At 38.3% G+C, this 15414-nt stretch overlaps 1 protein-coding gene across 1 annotated transcript in view; it reads right to left on the bottom strand.

The window, feature by feature from the left end:
• SPIN1 (spindlin 1) overlaps positions 1-2152 on the bottom strand; it is an 80508-nt gene extending 78356 nt beyond the window's left edge. Inside the window, exon 1 of the mRNA XM_069000942.1 lies at positions 2133-2152. The gene's annotated coding sequence lies outside the window, so the exon portion shown is untranslated. The remainder of the gene's footprint in view (positions 1-2132) is intronic.
• Positions 2153-15414: the final 13262 nt, after the last annotated feature.

The raw sequence follows: 15414 nt of genomic DNA, 5'->3' as shown, positions 1-15414 counted from the left end.
GGCCACATGGTAATACATAGAAATTATTCATGTTTATGTTTACATTGAAAAATCATATCATTTTGTGTATAAAAAAAAGATAAATTGAGGAGCATAAAGCATCACCTTTGGAAAGATAGTAATTAGCAAATCCATTTCCATGAATAAATGGATATTCACATGGGTTTGCCATCTTGAGAATCAGACTACTACTGAAAGAGATTCAAAAGGGGAAGTAAGAGAAGAGCTATTCTGTGTGCAGTATTATTATAATAAAAGATTAATATAAAAACAAGAACCATCCAAAATAAAGTGTTTTAGGACAGGTATGGCAAGTTTAAACAGGGAATTTACTCATCAGGTGCAAAAAGTGGGTGCCACAGTCCTCCAGTCTACCCATCACCAAATTTGAAAAGTCTTATAAAGAGTCTGAAAGCTTGTACCCTGCACCTTTTTGTTTATACAACCAGAGTATGCCAGAATTAAAATATGTAACATAGCTAAGATTGTTAAATGAACGTCACACTATTAAATAGTTGTGTGTTGGAGAAAACAAGTTTGTGATACTGCAAGAAAAATTGTTCTGAATTCACTTAATATTATAAAATATCTATGATGGTGTTAGAAGAAAGAGGAAGATGGGAAACTCATGGTGTTATGAGATGAACAGTAAAGACAGTGGTGGAGGTCTTTACACTTAATTTCAAGAGGGCCTACAGAAATCTTCAGTCTTCCAGTGAGTCACAAATGGATTGACACATATGATAAATACATTTAAGTGATACCAAAGTTAAAAGTGGCACTAAGAATATAAGCTACTATACATTTCAAAAGAAGATACATATTAATGTTTTACACATGGCTGTTAAAATAGAGCCGAGAGATGTTGAAGATAAGAAAAAGAGATAGGCAAATAAAAAGTTCCTAGTATGTCAGGAGTATATAGCATGACTTTCCTAATTTGGGAGACAGATAATACTTCACCAGTTTTGCTTCAGTTTAATCTCACTAGATGAATATTTACATTTTTTCAGACAGTATGGCTTCACAAATAACAGTGGAGGAACGCATTCCTGCCTTGCAAATCTACTGCTGCCCGAGAAATGGCAAACTTGCCTCAGCATGGTATGTATGAGTTTTGAAACATAAAGATACACCTTTCTGTTGCACTTCTACTCTGCCAGCCATTTCAACCCAGCTAGCCAAAATAGCTCACTACTGAAAACACACTTTTGAGGCATTTTATGTCTATATTTCAGTAACACCAGGACTATTCATGGTATAGCATTTACAGGCTGTAATTTTACATGAACCAATACTATCTGCTTGCTCCAAGGAACTTGTTGATTTTGGACATTTTTCCTGAAAGCAGTATCAGGTGCTGATTTTCCCCATCCACATTAACTAATGCCTCTTTCCACTTTTCCCTAATATTAGCTAGGTCTCAAATAGGGAGTTCAAGCAGTCATTCTGTAAGAGGTAAATCATATCTTCAATGAAAAAGTGGTTTTTCTTGTTTACAGTGAGAGATGTTCTTCCATGACTCATAATGCAGGCATTATTTTTTAAGGATTTGAAATTAACACCTTCAATATTTGTTACTTACACCAACAGAGAAAAATAGTAGTTTTGTGTGTCTGGAAAATTTGGGTCAAGAAAGGAGACAGGCCTGTCTGATTGGAAACAGCTGAAGTTTTGTTGCTGTTTCACATAGGCATTTGTTGAAGAGAAAACCTGAGAGAATAGTCCCTTTGCATGAAACAAAATAATACTAAGTTGTCACAGCTGTAATGTTGCAAATCAGTTGTTCACCTCATACAACTCTTAACACCATGGAAATCAACAATCTCATGTATTTATTTGGGTGATTTTCCCCAAAAATGGCAGAACAAAAAATATCCTGGATTCTACTATCTTGAACAGATTCTGTGGATAAAAATCCACCCCAGGCAGAGAGCTTGCAGAGGATATCCACAGACTTTAAGCAGCTTAAGGCAATAGTATAGGAATAGTATGTAAATAAAGATTCATCAGCTGCCAAGAAAACATATGAAAGTCACATATAACAGCAATAGACAGTCTCTTACTGCATACAATGTAAAATAAATATGTAAATTCAAGACTGAAAATTGTGCTTAAGGTTGGGAACTTACCTTGGAATCTCTTCCAGTCCGAATGATTCTATGATTCTGTGACAGTGAATCAGCCTATTGGGGAGATAACTTCATTGGATATACTTAAATTGCAAGAATAAATTCTACAGAAAACTTGGGGCATTTGCAGATGAGTACCTCTGAATAACAGAGTTTAGTGAAAGAGAAACATCATTCCAATACTGTGGATGCAAATATGCTGCTAGCAAGAATTTCTCTTGCTTCTTCCAGTCTCATGAGATACTTTTCTCTCTCACAAAGATAGTAGCAGAGTTCTATAAGCTATGAACACCTGCAACCTTGAGAAGTTTTGTTTATAGTACAGTAGAAAAATATTTTGGCAATGGATGTTTTAGGATTTTAGCCAATCACCCCAAGGGATGGCTGATCCTTTGACCAATAAGACTATGAAGAAAAAAGTCTACAAAAGAGTTGTAAAATAATTAAAAGGAATCTTGCTGCACGATGCCTGCCTGTTAGATCTCTCTTCTCCTCCATACCACTGCAGGATAACGTGATACAATACCTTTAATCTGGATATTATTTACATACAATTGCTTAAACTTTAATATGTAAGTGGACATTATAATAGTAAGTTTAACAACCTCTGTAAGGCAAAGAAATTTTTTTGCTTTTTGGCTTTTAAGCTATCTTCTGACTTGTGCTTTCAGAAAATCTTAGCTTATTTCTCTGATACTCTTCCAGTGTCGTCTGGTCCTCTTACTTCCAGTTAGCCTAGAAAGACAAATTATGACTATACAATATAAAGGTTTGCTGAACTTCTCAGCTCATTGGAAATAGATATGTTATCTAGCATGAACTGATATATTTATTAGTACATAATATTGGTATCATAGCTATGTAATTTATGTATAAATACATGTACATAACTAACACACTAAGATCTGTGTAATAAGCTCAGGTGACTTGGTAGGTAGTTTATGCATTCTAGACATCACAGTTATAGCAGGAGAGAACTTTGACTTAGGAAGAACAAAGTAAATGGTTAAGCTGATGTTCTATGCCAAGATGACCTGCTTAGTGGACAAGGGGAAGTCTGTGGATATTGCCTGCTTGGGCTTTTGACACTGTTTCTCAGAGCATTCTCCTGTAGAAACATCCTCTTTCATGGATTGGATGGACATGCTCTTTGCTAGGTAGAAAACTAGTTGGATGGCCTGAGTGTTGAATGGAGTTACATCCATTACATTTGGTGTCCAGTCACAAGCAGTGTTGGCCCTGTGAACTGGAGCCAGTTGTGTTTAACATTTTTATCGATGATCTGAACCAAAGGGTTTGAGTCACCCCTCAGTCAGTTTGAAGATGACACTAAGTTGGGTGGGAATGTTGATCTGCTGGGGGTAGAAAGGCTCTGCAGAGGATTCTGGGCAGGCTGGATTGGTGGGCTGACGCCAGTGGTGTGAGGTTAAACAAGGTGAAGTGATGGGTCCTGCCCTTGGGTCACAAAAACTCCAGGCCAATGCTACGGGCTGGGGGCAGAGTGGCTGGAAAACTGCTCAGTGGAAAAGGATGTTGGTGTGCTGGTCAACAGTGGCTGAACAGGAGCCAGCTGTGCCCAGGTGTCCAAGAAGGCCAATGTCATCCTGGCCTGTATCAGCAATAGTGTGGCCAGCAGGACCAGGGCAGTGATTGTCCCCCTGTACTCAGCACTGGGGAGGCCACACCTTGATTCTCGTGTTCAGTTCTGGGCCCCTCAATCCAAGAGAAACACTGTGGTGCTGAAGAGTGTCCAGAGAAGGGCAACGGAGCTGGTGAAGGGTCTAGATCCCAAGTCCTCTGAGGAGCAGCTGAGAAGCTGGGGGTGTTTATGCTGGAGGAAAGAAAGCTCAAGGGTGATCTTTTTGGTCTTTGAAATGAGGTTGTAATTAGATGGGGGTTGGTCTCTTCTGCCAGGTAACAGGTAACAAAACAGGAGGAAATGTCCTCAAGTTGTGCCAGGGGATGTTTAGGTTGGATATGAGGGAAAATTTCTTCATTGAAGGAGTTATTGAGCACTGGTACAGGCTGCCCAGGAAAATGGTTGAGTCACCCTCTCTGGAGGTATTTAAAAGACATGTAGATGTGGCAGTTACATGGTTTTGTAGTGGACTTGTTAGTGTCACATCGATGGTTGAACTCAATGATCTTAAAGATCTTTTCTGACCTAACGGATTCTATGATTCTAAGTTATAAATGAGAGATCATATCTTTGGTAACAGCTTTAAAAACAAAATCTTCAAATACACCTCTATCTCCTAAACTTACCTCCATTTACATATTGTTTGTAATCTATACTGTGTAGTAAATAGGATACTTTATGAGTTAACAATAGTATCCAATCCCTTCCATTAGTAGCAGATCAAAGCTTCACCTTGCAAGCGTTTTTTAAAAAGTAGGTTTTGGCATGAGACAGCATCATTATTTGTTTTGTGTAAGAGTACTCCCTGCAAGCATCCTCATCACCTCATTGTTTCCCAGATCAAATTGACATAGAAGTGTCTGTCTAGGCTTATTGGATTTTCACCCCAGCAGCAAGAAGATGTACTATTTCCACAGCTGACATCCTGAACCTTTACCGCCTTTTCAAACTAATGTAAGTTTTAGATCAATCTGTCTCTTAATAATTAATAATTTTCAATCTGTAGACTGAATAATGTGGCCAACAAATTCCTATGTTGCAGGAAAGTAATCTTCTTACCCCTAGAATAGAGAACTACTCTTATAATTGTATTAATGAGAAGCAATTGTATCAGTTCACAATTATTTTTTATGCCTCTTTTTCAAAAGTAAAATAACTGAAAAGATAACTGTAGACTCTTGCACTGTTATTGAATTATGGAGAGTTAATTGCCTGAATCAATCATCAAGATGCAAGTGAGGAACAGCCTATCTGTAATATGGAGAGATCTGAGAAGTTTGGTTTATTTGAGAAACAGGGTCTCAATTCTGCTACTTGATTCCATTTTTGTATCCAGCAGTTGTTTTATGATAACATAATAAAGAACAGTTATAGTTTCAGTAAATTATTCAGTAAATACTCAGTGAGAAAGACTGGAGAGATGATTGGATCCAGTTCATAGTCCATTTTCTCAGGAAGGACATAAAGGCCTGGATAGTGCTTGCACAACAACAAGTTTATGACCAGTGAAATCACAGAACTTCTACACTCAGGATGTCCACAGACTATTGGTAAACTCAATAAATCTGACAAGTCTACAAGCTGTCACTTTGCTAGGCAGTCAAAAATTAATTTGAGCTTTAAAGAAAGGAAAAAAAAGAGTGGGAAATATCCTGTTCACATCTTTCATTCTCAGAAGATGCTTCAGGACTGGTTCAAATTAAGCTGAAGCAGTGCTGTTGCCTAGTCCTGCCTTTCTTTACCCTTTTGATGTGCACTCCTACTGATTGCCCTGTGTTGGATCTAGTGACTGAAGTTGTGTGGTGAGTGGGAGCTGCCTTTTCACTGAAAACAGATCTGTACAAAATACAAAATGGGATTTTTTTATTTGGATCAGCATACTGGGAAGGGTGGGGAGGAGATAAGAAAAATAAATGGTTGGACTGCTTCTTCTGACAGCAGCTGTGTATCTGGTTCATTTAACTCCAAAACTGCATGAGGTGAAGAAGGAAAAAAAGACCTTTTCAGTCAATATTTTGAATAAATATACATTCACCAATGTGTCTTTTATTACACTATAGTGAATTTAAAGGAAAGAAAAAATGCTTGTGTCCCAGAGCAAATATTTGTAACAGCCTGTAGTGCTGCAAAAAATCATATAATAACTTGACCTAATTATGATCAGTCCACTCTGGGTAAGAAGCCTAAGAAATAAATCAAAGTGGTAAAAAATGAGACATATGTTTTTTCTTGGATTGCATTAGCATTGTTTATCTGTAAAGAATTGTTAATTAGCTCTTAGACATTTAACCTAATTTTGAAGACTGATTTGCACAATTTGCAAATATATGCTCCAAGACATAGTCATGTCTACTTAGGTGCAATTACATCTATTTTGGAAATAATGGACAATCTTATTGTGGAGGTCACTAGCACTTTTTAATGTCATACATAATAAGATCAAAAAGTATATATAAAATACAGTTGCCTTGGAAAAGATTCTACGAAATTACATGTTTCTGAATACAAAAATACCTGATTTTGATGTTTTCTAGTGTTGCACTTGGAAAAACATAATATAAAGGAAAAGCATGTCATTTTTATATATTTATTTACTTGGGTATTTAACTCACCAAGAACATCAGTCCAGCATGGTCTAATCTAATCTAATCTAAATGGTATTACAATTTTGTAATTATACTTAGGTCAATTTATATGTATTTCAAAAAGTGTAAATTAAGACCCCACACACCAAATTACCTGGTCTTGTTGCCTTAAAAGGCCTCCTAGACACAGAGACTGGACAGTAGTAAAAGAATAAAATAGGTATTTATTTGAAAGGCCTTCAAAGGCACACCCTGGGGAGCCAGAGGCTGTTGCCAAAATGGACCCAAGATGGACCACAGGCCACGAGTTCTTCACTCTTTTATGGGTTTGGTTCATTTGCATATCAGGGTTAATTCTCCAATTAAAGCTTCAGTTCAATGATGTAATTTCCCCTCCACTGCCCCCACCTTAGAAGCTCTTTGGTTTATACTTTTTGGGCCTCGGATGGTCTGGGTGACCTTGGAGAGCAGGCCCAGAGAGGCTTTGTTAGGTATACCTAGCACAAGTGAGCAGAAATTAGCAAGCTACAAGAAACCTCAGTACAGAATCAGGAAGATATAGAAGTTAAAACCTAGGCATCAGTCTCACGTTATGTCTGCTGGGAATTCAGCAGAAAATGAGACCCCTTGAGGTCCAACTGGCCTTCAGAGATCAGAGGGCCTGGGTTTGGCCTGATTATAACCAATTAACACTGTAAGTCTGGTTGAGGTCAAAAAAGTTGAAGCACAGGTGCAGTTTACCAGTCCAGCACTATAGGTCTGGTTGCACTCTGCACAATCCAGATTCACAGTAATGAGGTTTATTGAAGCAACAGAAGAGCAGGTTCAGGATTGCCAGTGATAAATGCACTAAATACAGAGTGTTAGTATGTGTCACATCAGAAGGTGTCGTAAGAGATATTCTAATAGCGGTGTATATATGAAAATGAATATTCTGAGGTGTGCTACAATGCAGTTGGAGGTGTAAAGCTCACCTAAGGGCATCCTTTCAGGAGAGGAGGAAAAGGATAGACATAGTCTATCAGTTGATGCCAAGCAGGCAGAGATACTTTTCCCCTTCAGTGATGTTTTCCTCCTCCAGAGGTTTTTCCCCCCTCCAGATGTGTTTTTCCCACTCCAGACTTTTCTGCCCTGAAGCCCACCTTTTGTACTATAAATTTTGGTCCATCCCTTTGGGATGGACCAATCACATGTTATAGGTGATGTTTGGCGGCTTTTGTCATACATGCATTGCACAACACATGTTCTCCTTCATTTGCATCCCAAAGGATGATAAATTAATCTGTTAATGGGGCTTAATGAGGGTCTCACTTACTTTTAGTCAGGATTTATAATTGGCAGAAGTGGTGCAATAAACACTTTGGTCCTCCTCCACATACTGAGATTGCAGGAAAGGTTGCCTGACCTTCTTCAGAGGGTCTTTGTGCCCAACTGTATCTCGTTGATGAACCAGGGCTTTTTTTCCTGGTGAAGGGAGTGTGACTATTGTACAGGGTACAGGGGTGCTGTATTTTTCTGTGCCTCACTGAAACTGATGCCTTAGGTTTTAAGTTTTATATTTTCAAATCCTGTACTGCCTAGTGTGGCCTGTTTACAACTGTTCTCTCATGCTGGTTAGACATAACAAACCCTCTTTAGGTTTGCACTTCAAGGACACTTTGTTGTCCCAGGCCCCAAAATGTGTAAACTAAAGCCTTTGAGGGGTTAACAAACTTGGGGTAATTAAATCATTAAGTGAAATTTTAATTGGAGAATTAACCCTGATAGGCAAATAAACCAAACTTATAAAAGTGTGAAGAGCCCATGACCCAGCATCCATCTTGGGTGGAGCCCCTCGGAGGCTTTTTACTCCCAAGGTGTACCTTTGTAGGCCCTTCAACTAGATACCTTTTTTTACTGTCTTAATCTTGTCTAGCTTCTGTTTTCAGGTAGCCACTTCAAGGCATCAAAACAACACTGAGCATCTCCACTCCAGATATCATTCTGTTGCTAAGCCTTACTTGAACCAGATGTAAGATAAGCAAATAGCCCAGCAAATGGCCCAGCTTATGTTTTCCTCAACCAGCCTCATCAATTCTTCCCCTGTCTTAAAGCAACACTGTAGAATTCTGACTATTTACCACAACTGGGAACAGATTTTATAACCACACCAGAAATTTATCAAGATAGTAGGGTTTTCATTTACTGCAGAACTCATGTTTATATTTTGTCTGTTCAAATTAATTAGTGCTAAAAGTGAATTATTGAAAAGCTTGCAAAGAGATTCAATTATATTGAATTACCACCATCCTACCTTGAAAGCTGTCAGGACTGCTTCTTGGTGTGTAATTACTTTCATGACCCAGAAAATAAATACCAGTTCAGGTGATGTGATAAGCAATGTATCAAATCTCTTGCTCCTCTGTCCTAATGGCACTTTCCTGTATTCAGCATTGTTATGATCCAGTTTTAAGGTTCTTAGAAATGCCTCTGCCTGAATTGAGGTGCAAACGAGACCATATGCCAGGGACAATAGTAAGGATTTTATTTGATGGTAAATATGAGAGAGAGAGAGAAGGAAAGAAATAAAGAAAGGAAGAACGAAGTAGAAGATGGGGGGGGGGACAGAAAGAGTGACAGGGACAGAATAAGGAAAATATCATCACTCCGTGGATCCCAGCGATGTTCGCTGATCCTCTCCAGGTGGTCTCTTGGTGGTGAAGGTCCCCCCGGAAGGCACCGAGTCTGATGGGTGTACATGCTCAGGCTAGGTGGGCATGTCCAGCCGTGTCCCCCTGGGGTGGGGGTCAGTGTCTCACAGCAGACTCTGTGCAGCCCTGTGGGGCCAAGCCTCTCACGTGAAAGTCCCATGGATGTGGCCTGTGGGGTTGGGGGTTCCACAGCTGGGCCGGTTTGTGTAACAGAGGATGGGTGTCTATTGCCTCTCACCAGAGGTTGCACCATGCACCCAAAACCTCCTCCTCCCCCCTTGGTTGAGGAGAGTCTGAGTAAACCTGGCTTCTGTGAGCTGTGCTCTCCCCCCACCCCAAACTTGGCCGGGGATGAGTTTTTTTGTGGATTTTGTGGATGTATACCGTTCCCTCAGCCTGAGATGATTAAACAATGCATTTCCCTTTATCTAATCAACAGTTTGACTTTCAGTTCAAAGTCCCACTCTTCAAGGACGCTTCTTCGGTTGTAGCTTCTTTATAATGAGCAAAACTTTATATCAATATTTGAGGCATGAAGTATTTTCAGTCTCTGACAAGTGTGGTACAATATTTTTTTTGTACAACATTAGTATTAAGAGTTACAAATGCAGTGTCTTTTCTAAGTACTGCAGAAAAAGGATAAATGGGATCAAGTTGAATTACATTGTACTTTGTCTTGTATGGCTGCCAGAGGCCCTCTCAGCTGCTCTCTCACTCCTACTCAACAACACAGCAAGAGGAAATAGGATGGAAAAGTTCATTGTCTGAGATAAAGTCAGTTTAACCAGAAAAGCAGAAACTGCACATGGAAACAAAGCAAAAAAGAGGAATTATTCACTACTTCCCATTGTCAGGCAGATGTCTGTCCATTGCCTTGGAAGCTAGGCCTCAACTTATGTAGGGTTGCTTTGAAAGACCCGCACCATAACGACAAATGTCACCCGCTGCCTCTCCTTTGCCCCAGTTTTATTGCTGAGTAGAACTTTGCATGATACAGGGCATTACTTCTATCAGTTTGAGACTGCTGTCCCTTGCAAATTTTTGCCCACCCACAGCCTACCCTCCTTTGGTGGTAGTTGAAGCTGTCGGAGAGAAAACCTTGGTGCTGTTCACGCACTGCTCAGCAGCAGCCAGAACACCGGTCTGTTTTCAATACTGTCCTAACCACAAATGCAAAGCCTAACACTATAAGGGCTGCTCTGAGAAAAATAGCTCCATCCCAGTCAGGCATTGTACATATATACTCTTCCTTTCTCTTTTGTCCTATATTTTAAGTGTCTACATAGACCAAGTTTGATTTGAAATATCAAATATTGGAGTTCTTTTATTCAGTGTATATAATTTTGTGTGGTATATTTGAGAAATTATGTGTTTTGAATAGTGCATAAACACTGTTTACAGATGTGCAAAGTTTGAAGTCTTTTGGGGTTACTGAGAGATGTGTGGCATCAAAAGTAAGATGAAAAGCCCACCTTTATCAAATAAGTTACACTCAGAAGTATAGACAACCCAGAAGTCTCAACTTCCCAGTCCCTTTTCCAGCTGAAGGGACTTTTGTTCTCAAACAATAAGGCTACTTACCATGTGATTCTCTTCTGCATGGGATATGTTTATGTCAGCAGGTTACTTATGTATCAGTATTGAGAAATTAACTTTGCAGTAAAATTTGAATTTATTAAAAGGACTCACAGAAAAAATTATAAACAATTTATATAATTTCTAGTTGTCAGACAATAAGATGTCCATGAAATCCTGATTCTGTGAACATCATGGTCTGTTAGTCAGGGCTAAACCTTGTCATTTTTTTCCTCCACTGGTATGGCAGACTTCCTCTCCTACATTATTATTAATGTATTCACCTTTCCATGAAAACGGATACCCACATCTGACATCTGAAGATTAATTTGCAAAATCCAGCTATGCATATTGCACCCTCTTTGTGCTACCTTCTGCTTTTCCTGTCAGAGTCAAACATGTTGTAAGCAAAGTTTTGCTTCATTCCATTTCCACCACTTGAGAAACCAGGTATGAAATCTAGCAGAAGCTACAAGCATAGCTAAGTGCAGCTTAGGGTGATGGACACATTTGTCTTAATGTTTAAGTAGATACATGAATGTAAACTCCTGCTTGAATGGTCTCACACAGGGCCAAAATGGCCAAGTGCCACTGTGAAAGAAACAAGGGAGAAATCAAGATGTAATTTACTTAGACTGCAGCAGATGAGGTATTATTTGGGGAGTATTAAAAACTTGGATGTAGGTAAGCACAGAAATAACTTGATTAAGAAGGTGGTGGAATCAGATAAACACTGAAGAAGGTTGCAAAAAAAAAAAGTGTCTTCCAAGAACAAGCTAGGTACAGCATAATGGATTTTCCTGGACAGTTCAGTAAAAAAACATATGGAAAAACAGAGAAAAATTTTAATGTTGTAACACAACAGAAAAGTGATGCAAGTGATTTAAACTGCCAACAAAATGTTACTGCAATGTGTTTTAGACAATTCTGAAATGGCATGAATGAAGTAGTAAAGGGTAGCTCCAGGGAGAACAGGCTGGTCTCCACTTTGGATGGTTGTCAAGCAGATTTCCACTGTTAGTCACTGAAGAGAACTTTTGCAAGCCCCCCTGTCACTGATATTTTCAGAAGGGGTTTTGTTTGTCTGACTCTTCAGCTGTCCACCATGAATCACTCAAAAATATCTACAGGTGTTATGGCTTGACAGCAAAAATATTGATGAACTTCATGGTGAAGCTTTTACAGCAAGTTTTATTTTACATAGCTGAAATAATTGACCTTACTAGGAATGGATACAATGGTGGTCCCAAATGCCAGATAAAATTAGATTTTATCTATATATATATATATCTATATCTATATCTGTATCTATACCTATGCTGAAAAGACAGGTAGCTGTTTAAAAAAAAGGAGGGCCTAGTATAGAAATAAAATCCTTGTATGTTTTTGCACAAACATCAGAAAACAGAAGAACCCAAATATACAGCTTCCATTATAAATTGGAAGAGAAGCAACATTTGCCACTAGAAGCCAGATTTGTTGTGAAAAAACATACAGCATAAGGATCAAACTATCGATCCTCCATTGAAATGTTATTCTAGTCTTAGAATATAGTCATTAAATCTGGAAATCCATCAGAGTCACAAGGAGATGTAGATTCATAAAGGTATATGCTGACCTGAATTACCTGCTCTTTGATCCAATGACATCTTTCTCTTTTAAAAATGTTTAGAACCTTAAAATATTCCTATTTGTTTCACAGGTCCTACTACTGTTCTGCCTTTTATGTGGTACATACATGCTGTTGAGCAGAATAATTCTATCAATGCTTTTGTGAAGACTGTTCTTTATCTCTAGTTACAGCCTTGCCCATTCTTTTATATGAGAAGAGTTTGAGTGTACCTTGTCACTAACTCCAAAGCATGTCTTGGGATTGTGGAGAAATTGAAAAGACCTAACAAAAAGAAGCATCCTTATAAATGAATGTAAGGCACAGGATTTAGGTGGAAAATGCTGAGGACATTTTGCATTAAATATGCTGAAAGTAATAGACACACAGTTCACACTGTTGTGAGAAATCAAAAGAGGTTTCAAATGCTTTTGAGTATCAATCAGAGGAGCACAAAGGATGACTGCAGCTCACGTCTTCTATTTTAAACCTGGCAAAATAATACTCAGATTCTTTTTTCTATAAACAGGTACTCACAGCTGCATGCTAGCTAATTCAAATATAAGCTTTCACAAAAGTATATAGCATGAAAACAACACAGAAAAAAAAGATACAATGTAATACTATTAAAAGGAAGAAAGTAGTCAACCAGAATTACCAGGTAGAATCCTGGCTCCATGTCAGACTTGGGAGTTTTGCCAAAAATTGTAATAAGTTGAGAATTTCACTGTTTGCATTTTATGATAGAAGAGAAAGGGAAATAAGATTAAATATAAAGAAATAAGAGAAAGAAAACTCATACACATATTCAGCTCACATGTAAATTCATGTGGTTATGGATTTAATGTATAATGACGACTAGTATTATTTGTCAACATAATTTAAATTTTTTAATGAAGCTTTAGATTTATATATATTTTATCCTATTTTATACCTGTATTTATGAGGGAAAATGAAGGCAAATTCAGGTTGCTGACCTTCCATGGCAGCAGTTTGTTTCAAGTGTGATATGAGAGTCTGGAGATTGAACAAGGATTAATATTGAAGGGAAATGTAGCAGGAATTCGGATAATCACCCTTTGTATTCAAGAATGCCGTTGGTAAAGAATACCTGTGCATATGTGAATAGAAAAATCATACTGAGTAATTTTTGTCCAAGTGGATGGATTTTTTGTGCTTGAATATGGTTCTATCAAGCCCTGGAAAATTATTTATTTGAATAAACTGCCCATTATAAGACATTTTTTCAATGTGAATAGAGTGCCTCAGTCCCTGTACATGACTCACAAATGGCTGCTAGTTTACTAGGTGCAGGATGATGACAGCATGAGCAGAACACACAAGTTTTCTTCCTAGATACACTGTTCCTTCTCCAAAAGTCTATCTTTTTAATCTGCTGTTGTTTTGACAGGATACCATTATCCTTCAACATAAAGACTTCAGAGAAAGAGTGATTTATTTGTATTCATGATGATTCGGTGGTCCTTAAAAAATGTTGTTTAGTCTTTGGCACAGGTAAAGAAAATAATTTAGCTTCCTGGAACAATTCTGGTTTCCTTCAACCCTAAAAGTTCCTAATGAGCTAGGAAGTATTAGGAAGAAAAGGAGACCCCATCCACTGCCTTGTGGACAGGAGACTAAAGAGATGGAAGCATTAGTATCCATATGTGAGGCCTGTAAAAGAGGAAAGGGAGGTGCCAGCTCTGGTTTGGCCAACTTCCTGAGCAGTGCGGTGGGAATACAGACCCCAAGTCGAAATACTAGAATGAGAATGTGTTGTTGCAAGTGACTTGCTTTCTGCTTGTTAGAAACCCATGAGCCTAATACAGTGTGCTTTCTCATTGGCAGAGCTAGACAGCATTCTCATATCACACCTTGCCTTTGTTCGGGCCTTCTAGCAATCATTCCGGGTGCAGGATTAGTAATGGATGGCAGCTTAGTATTCCACCAATTTAAGTATGATTTCCACTCTTTTCTTTCCAAGAGCATGCTACAGGTACAGTTCCCATCACTGAAGTAGGCTTTCCAGAGCTTTACAATGACAATTGCATTTTACTTACAATACTGGGAGCAGTCAAACATAGATTGCTGGTGAGACACCCAGTAAGCTGAAGACTCCCCTGCTCTCACCCATGCTCCCACCTGAATATGTTGTGGAGAGACACCTGAGATCAGCAGACTATCCTCATTCTACCTGGCATCTACAGCAGCACCCGGCTGTGTGCCGTGGTGACTTGATCCACATCACTGCTTGCCTGGTGACTTGGTTGCTATGTGATCTCTTGCTTTTAAACAAATTTTCCCAGCTGGAGGAGAGAAGGTACACTTCTTCCAGAAGAGGATCATGAGGATTAATGATTCTTCATTGTTAGACTGGATCTTTACTCCCCTGAGCTCCAGCACAACCTGGAAACAAAACAAAAACAAACAAACAAACAAACAAAAAACCCAAAAACAAAAAAAAAGACTTGAGACATAAAAATAAACTTGGGAAAAAAAAGAAAGGAAACCTTGAGTTTCCCAAGTGGGGCATACATTGAAGAATAGCATACATACACAGCACATTCATGATGTCATACAAAATGAATGAGTATTTTTTAAAAAAGTTATCATATTGTAGGAATCATTACATTGAGTATGGATAAGTCATTAGAACGTAAGGAACTGTCGAAACTCAGGAGAAGTCTGTTTAAATGTTTCTTTTATCTTCTGGTTGCATTTATAAGAAGGTCTTAGAGCAGTAGTCATTTGTAAGCTGGAAAATTATTTCACATATTCCATGTTTTAGTTACATGGAAAAACCTAAAGAGAAGTAAAAATTGCATATTAAACAAGCCTGAACCTTAACTCAAAAAGTTTATTAGTGTCTTGAATAAATAAATATATTTGTTAATTTTTAATTTCCAATTTTCATCTTTTTCTCATCTCTTTCTTTTATAAGGTGTCTGTGGGTTTTACAAGTTAAGGAGCAGCAGTGTTTGGAAAGTACTGTGAAGACCACTTTGCACTATCAAAAAAGTTTATGATTTTTGTGAGGCATGAGATTATCACATTGATAAAGCTCAAATACTGGAATAGAGTGCTGGAGAAAAGCAGAATAGAACTGAGAGGGACAGACAAAGTTGTACCCGTAAATTACTGTTCTGAGTTGCTGCATACAGAAATATTTAGAGGAGAATGCTGC

This window comes from Aphelocoma coerulescens, assembly GCF_041296385.1.
Source record: "Aphelocoma coerulescens isolate FSJ_1873_10779 chromosome Z unlocalized genomic scaffold, UR_Acoe_1.0 ChrZ, whole genome shotgun sequence".
Classification (NCBI taxonomy): domain Eukaryota; kingdom Metazoa; phylum Chordata; class Aves; order Passeriformes; family Corvidae; genus Aphelocoma; species Aphelocoma coerulescens.
This window is presented reverse-complemented; position numbering and strand designations above follow the sequence as displayed.